The sequence below is a fragment of the Somniosus microcephalus genome, chromosome 4 (genome assembly GCF_052327205.1).
Source record: "Somniosus microcephalus isolate GS21.2 chromosome 4, FLI_Smic_1.0, whole genome shotgun sequence".
Taxonomy (NCBI): Eukaryota; Metazoa; Chordata; class Chondrichthyes; order Squaliformes; family Somniosidae; genus Somniosus; species Somniosus microcephalus.
Window position 1 is genome coordinate 49,103,260 of NC_140990.1, and position 7,602 is coordinate 49,110,861.

Genomic DNA, 7,602 nt, shown 5'->3' on the forward strand with positions numbered 1-7,602 from the left:
ACACCAAGCGGCGTCGAGAAAAAGGAAAACAAACCGGAGAGAGAGAGGGTAAAGCAACAGCCGGGTTCAAGACCGAGCGGCGTCGAATAATAAAAAATAAAAATAAAAAGAAGAACGCGCAGAGCACAGTCAGGGCTCACGGGCTGAAAAGGGTCCGCGGGGAGAAGAAGGGAGAGCGCGGGAAGGAAGGAAAGCGCGGGAGACACCATTTTGTGCCAGCGGAGAAGAAGGGAAAGCGCGGGAGATGCCATTTTTGACAGTTAACTCACACCCAGGGATGCCGAAGAGTGGCAGTATCTCTACGTTCGACAATGAAGTCGAAGATTGGGTGACATATGTGGAACGTATTGAGGTGTACTGCAGGGCGAATGAAGTGCCAGATGCTAATAAAGCACTGGTTTTGTTAAATTCCATGGGTGCAAAAACTTATGGGTTACTGCAAAATCTAATAACCCTAGAGAAGCCAGTGAACAAGAATTTCGAAAGCATAGTAGAAATCCTACAGGACCACTTAAACCCCACACCGCTGCTGATAGCAGAACGATTTAAGTTCCATAAAAGGAACCAACACAAAGATGAAAGCAATGCTGAGTACCTAACGGAACTGCGCAAGCTATTGAAATACTGCCAGTTTGGAGCGGGACTAGCAGACACATTAAGGGACAAGTTTGTGTGTGGGCTACAAAGTGAAGGAACCCAGAAACGGCTTCTATCAGAAAAGCACCTTACGCTGGACAAGGCTTTCAGTATGGCAGTATCACATGAAGCAGCCGCAAGGGGCGCTGCAGAGATACAACGGAGACCGCTAGAATATGGCACCAATGAAACGTCCTATGGAACAGGGAAGTGCTATCGCTGTGGCAGAACAACACATGACCAGAAAGATTGTTGGTTCAAGGACCAAGTGTGCAGACAGTGTGGGAAAGCAGGACACATAGCAAGAGTCTGCAGGTCTGGGAAGAAAACCAACAGTAAGAAATCTCCACAGGAGAAGTACAAAAAGGTACACCAGGTGATGGACAGTGGTTCAGACAAACAGAAAAGTGACACAGACTCCGGAAGCAAGGAGCTGGGTTGTCTGAAACTACATAAGATAACCGAAATGGAGGATCACCAGACTATCTGGGTTACACACAAGATAGACGGAGTGCAAGTGAAAATGGAATTGGACACAGGATCAGCCCTAACAGTCATAAACCAAAGGGACTACAAGCGGCTATTTTCACATATACCCTTGAAAACTACAGAGATTGTCTTGAAGATGTATACGGGGCAAAAAGTCTACCCCAAAGGAATAATAAGGGTGAAAGTGATATATAAAGGCCAGGAAATACATAAAATGGATATATATGTATTGCCAGATGGAGGACCACCACTGCTAGGATGTGAATGGCTCTGGAAGATACAATTAGATTGGCATTCCATACAGGCACTGAAGGTTGAGGCCAAAAAGGATGATGACGTCACACCTGGACGACTGTCAAAAATGCTAACTGACGCTAAGGAAGTGTTCCAGAAGGGACTAGGAACACTAAAAGGCATAACAGCAATGATTAAAATAGAGGAAAATGCAAGCCCAAAGTTTCTTAAGGACAGACCAGTGCCTTATGCGATCAGACCAGCTGTTGAAGCAGAGCTGGAAGGGTTGGAACGTTCAGGAATACTGTCCAAAGTGGACTGGAGCGAGTGGGCTACACCCATCATTCCTGTAATGAAGAGGTCGTTGAGTAATACGCCTGGGGAACCAAAGAAGGTCCGCATCTGTGGGGATTTTAAGGTGACAATGAACCCAGTCCTTCACACGGTACAATATCCGCTTCCACGAATTGAGGATATTTTTGCCTCGCTATCTGGAGGTAATCACTTCACCAAAATTGATCAAGCCCAGGCGTACTTGCAAATGGAGGTAGAAGAAGCTTCAAAACAATACCTTACGATTAACACTCATAAAGGTCTCTATCAATACAACCGGCTGGTGTTCGGAGTAGCCTCGGCTCCGGCGATCTGGCAGAGGGCGATGGATCAGGTCCTGCAAGGGATTCCAGGGACCCAGTGTTATTTGGACGACATCTTGGTCACAGGCGAAAATGACAGTGATCACCTCGCCAACTTGGAGAAGGTGCTCACCAGATTAAAGGAGTATGGGCTACGAGCTAATCGCCACAAGTGCGAGTTTTTCCAGAAACAGATCTCGTATTGTGGCCACGTCATCGATGAAGAGGGGTTACATAAGTCCCCTGAAAAGATTGAGGCAGTAGTCAAGGCTCCAGCACCGGAAAATGTGTCACCACTGAGGTCGTTCCTCGGGCTGGTAAACTACTACCACAAGTTCTTACCAAATTTGTCCACGGTATTACACCCACTGAACACCCTACTGCAAACAGGGGTACCATGGAAGTGGGATGACGAACATAGACGATCTTTCCAGAAGTGTAAAGAATTGATCACATCAAAAGAGCTGTTGGCCCATTTCAACCCAGCACTACCAATTCGTTTGGCATGTGATGCATCACCCTATGGTATTGGAGCGGTGCTGTCGCACAAATTCCCAGACGGGTTGGAGAGGCCAGTAGACTTCGCGTCTCGGTCACTAACCTCAGCCGAGCGCAACTACGCCCAGATTGACAGGGAGGCCCTCAGCCTAGTATGGGGAGTAAAAAAATTCAACCACTATCTGCATGGGCAGAAGTTCACCTTGCTGACTGACGACCAACCACTTGTCTCCATCTTTAATCCTAAGAAGGGCGTGCCAGTGATGACTGCACAACGGTTACAAAGATGGCCCCTGTTTCTAGGGGCGAATCAAAATGAAATAGAATATAAAGGCACGAAACAGCATGGGAACGCTGATGGGCTATCGTGCCTGCCACTGCCTACTGTGGAGGAAGCACCAGCAGTGGACCCTATCGAAATATTTTATTCGTCAATAATTGAACGATTGCCAGTAACGAATGCGGATATAGAGAAGGAGACCCGCAATGATCCGACGCTGTCTCGGGTATATGATTTGACGGTGAGGGGATGGCCAACACATGGCGACTCACTGTTGCCAGCTTTCTCATCCAGAAGAGAACAGCTGTCAGTATGCCAGGGGACAGTGATGTTTGGATCCAGAGTGGTGATTCCACCCAAGTTAAGGGAGAGAGTGCTAAATGAGCTACATGAAGGTCATCTGGGGGGAATGAAAATGAAAAGCCTTGCTAGGGCTTATGTGTGGTGGCCGGGAATCGATCAACAAATCGAAGACCTAACTAAGAGCTGCTCAGGATGCCAGAAGTTCCAAAATGCACCACCACATGCCCCTCTACACCCATGGGAGTGGCCCTCCTCTCCATGGCAATGGGTACATATTGATTTCGCTGGTCCATTCATGGACTCAATGTTCTTAATAGCAGTGGATGCTCATTCAAAGTGGCCTGAGGTGATAAAAATGTCTTCAACCACTACAGAGAAAATGATTGCAGTCCTACAGACCATATTTGCCAGAAACGGTTTGCCAGAGCAGATTTGCTCTGATAATGGACCACAGTTTGTGTCCGAAGAGTTTCAAAAATTTATGAGAAGGAATGGGGTAAGGCATTACACATCCGCCCCGTATCATCCAGCCACAAATGAATTGGCTGAGAGGTTCGTACAAACCTTTAAGAAGGCGATAAAGGCCATGTGCGACGATGAAATTCCACTACAGCATAAGATGGACAATTTCTTATTAGCCTACCGAAACGCGACACATGCAGTTACCAACCAGACCCCAGCCATGATGTTCTTTAACCGAAGGTTGAGATCTCGTCTGGACTTGCTCAGACCAAATGTGCGAAGAAATGTTGAGGACAAACAATTCCAGCACATCAATGAGAAGCCGACAAGGCGCTTCAATGTAGGGCAACCAGTCTTGGCCCGTGACTATCGAACAGAGAAATGGCAACCCGGAACGATATGCACAAGGCAGGGGCCATTAATGTACACAGTGGATGTCGGGGAGAACATTGTGAGATGCCACGTCGATCAGATCTTAGCATCACAGGAATGCGTCAACCCCATGTCTCGAGTACCTGGAGATGAACCCGACATACCGGTAGCATCTACCTCAGAACCAGTAGCAGTGGAACCCGATGAACTACCCGATGAAAAGGGGTCAGAATCGCCTCTGCACCAAGAACAAGAACCTCCAGAAAGGCGTGATCCCGAAAGGGTCAGGAAGCCGCCCCAAAGACTGAATCTATAAATGGACTATTGTTACTTGAATATTAGGGGTACTACTAATCTAAAAGGGGAGGAATTGTAGTGTATGTGCCTTTAAGACAGAACTACTTTTACACCTCCTGTATACTGTAGTACCGGCAGTGACCACACCTGTATATAAGCTTTGCGCATGCCTCTGTACCCCCAGTCTTGAGACTACCCTCCTCCAGTAAATACCTGTTTGTTGTTAAGTTACAGCATCCATGTGGTTATTCAATAACAGCATACCCTCAGAATCACGGATCTAACAAAGAAGGCAAATGGTATGTTGGCTTTCGTAGCGAGAGGATTCGAGTACAGGAACAAGGATGTCTTGCTGCAGTTGTACAGGGCCTTGCTGAGACCACACCTTGAGTATTGTGTGCAGTTTTGGTCACCTTATCTGAGGAAGGATGTTCTTGCCATGGAGGGAGTGCAGCAAAGATTCACCAGGCTGATACCTGGGATGGCAGGAATGACGTATGAGGAGAGATTGGGTCGATTAGGCTTATACTCGCTGGAGTTTGGAAGAATGAGAGGGGGTCTCATTGAAACTTTTAAAATTCTTACAGGACTAGACAGACTAGATGCAGGAAGGATGTTCCCGATGGTCAGGGAGTCCAGAACCAGGGGTCACAGTCTAAGGATAAGGGGTAAGCCATTTAGGACGGAGATGAGGAGGAATTTCTTCACCCAGAGAGTGGTGAACCTGTGGAATTCTCTACCACAGAAGGCAGTGGAGGCCAATTCATTAAATATATTCAAGAAGGAGTTGGATATATTTCTTAAGACTAAAGGGATCAAGGGATATGGGGAGAAGGCAGGGACAGGGTACTGAGTTTGGATGATCAGCTATGATCTCATTGAATGGCGGAGCAGGCTTGAGGGGCCGAATGGCCTACTCCTGCTCCTATCTTCTATGTTTCTATGTTTCTATGTCCCTCTGCTCTTGCACCCCCTCAAAATAGTCCCATTTAGATTATACAGCCTCTCCCTGTTGTTTCTCCCAAAGTGCATCACTTCACACTTATCCTCATTTAATTTCATCTGCCTTGTGTCTGCTCATTTCACAGTCTGTCTCTGTCCTTCTGAAGCCTGCTAGTACTATGCTCACTATTTACTACATTGCCAAGTTTTCTATCATCCGTAAACTTCAAACTTGTACACCTATACCCAAGTCCAGGTCAGTTATATATCACAAGAAAAGCAGTGGTCCTAATCCCAACCCCTGGGGGAACCCACTGCATACTTCCCTCCAGTCAGAAAAACATCCCTCAGCACTGCTCACTGTCTCCTCTCCCTTAGCCAATTATACCCAAATTACCATCAGCCCTTCAATTCCCTGTGCTTCTGTTTTCTGAGTAAGTCTCTTGTGTGGTATTTTATCAAATGCCTTTTGAAAGTCCATAAGAAATAGGAGCAGGAGTGGGCTACACAGCCCCTCGAGCCTGCTCCACCATTCAATAAGATCATGGCTGATCATCAACCTCAACTCCACTTTCCCGCCCGATCTCCACATCCCTTGATTCCCCTAGAGTCCAGAAATCTATCGATCTCAGCCTTGAATATACTCAAAGATTCAGCATCCACAGCCATCTGGGGCAGAGAATTCCAAAGATTCACAGCCCTCTGAGTGAAGAAATTCCTCCTCATCTCGGCCTTAAATGGCCGACCCCTTATCCTGAGACTATGACCCCTGGTTCTAGACTCTCCAGCCAGGGGAAACAACCTCTCAGCATCTACCCTGTCAATCCCCCTCAGAATCTTGTATGTTTCAATGAGATCACCTCTCATTCTTCTAAACTCCAGAGAGTATCGGCCCAATCTACACAATCTCTTCTCATAGGACAGCCCTCTCACCCCAGGAATCAATCTAGTGAACCTTCATTGCACCGCCTCCAAGGCAAGTATATTCTTCCTTAGATAAGGAGACCAAAACTGTGCACAGTACTCCAGGTGTGGTCTCACCAAGGCCCTGTACAATTGTAGCAAGACTTCCTTACTCTTATACTCCAACCACCTTGCAATAATGGCCAACATGCCATTTACCTTCCTTATTGCTTGCTGTACCTGCATGCTAGCTTTCTGTGTTTCTTGCACGAGGACACCCAAATCTCTCTGAACACCAACATTTGAAAGTTTCTCACCATTTAAAAAATATTCTGTTTTTCTATTCTTCCTACCAAAGTGAATAACCTCACATTTCCCCACATTACACTCCATCTGCCACCTTACTGCCCACTCACTTAGTCTATCTATATCCCTTTGCAGACTCTTTGTGTTCTCCTCACAGCTTACTGTCCCACCTAGCTTTGTATCATCAGTAAACTTGGATACATTACACTCGGTCCCTTCATCTAGGTCATTAATATAGATTGTAAATAGCTGAGGCCCCAACACTGATCCGTGTGGCACCCCACTAGTTACAGCCTGCCAACCTGAAAAAGGTCCGTTTATCCATAATCTCTGTTTTCTGTCCATTAACCAATCCTCTGTCCATGCTACTATATTACCCCCAACCCCATGAGCCCTAATCTTGTGTAATAATCTTTTATGTGGCACCTTATCGAATGCCCTTTGGAAATCCAAATATACTACATCCACTGGTTCCCCTTTATCTACCTTGCTAGTTACATCCTCAAAAAACTCTAATAAATTTGTCAAACACGATTTCCCTTCCATAAAACCATGTTGTCTGACTAATCATGATATGATTTTCTAAGTGCCCTGACACCACTTCCGTAACAATGGATTCCAGTATTTTCCCAACGACCGATGTCAGGCTAATTGGTCTGTAGTTCCCTGTTTTTTCTCTCCTTTCTTGAATAGCGGTGTTACATTTGCGACCTTTCAATATGCTGGGACCGTTCTAGGATCTAAGGAATTTTGGAAGATCAAAACCAATGCATCCACTATCTCTTCAGCCACCTCTTGTAGAACCCTAGGATGTAGGCCGTCAGGTCCAGGGGATTTGTCAGCTTTTAGTCCCATTAGTTTCTCTAGTACATATATTAATGACATTAAGTTCCTCACCCTCATTAGACCCTCAGTTCCCCACCATCTTTGGTATGCTTTTGTGTCTTCTACTGTGAAGACAGATACAAAATATTTGTTTAACGTTTCTGCCATTTCTTTATTCCCCATAATAATTTCTCCTGTCTCTACCTCTAAGGGGCCAACGTTGTCAGCTGTAGCTCATTTGGTAGCACACTCGCCTCTGGGTCAAAGAGTTGTGGGTTCAAGTCCCACTCCAGGGACTTGAGCACATAAACCTAGGCTGACACTGCAGTGCAGTGCTGAGGGGGTGCTGCACTGTCACAGGTGCCGCCTGCCTTCTCAGGTGGATGTAAAAGATCCCATGGCACTATTTCGAAGAGTAGG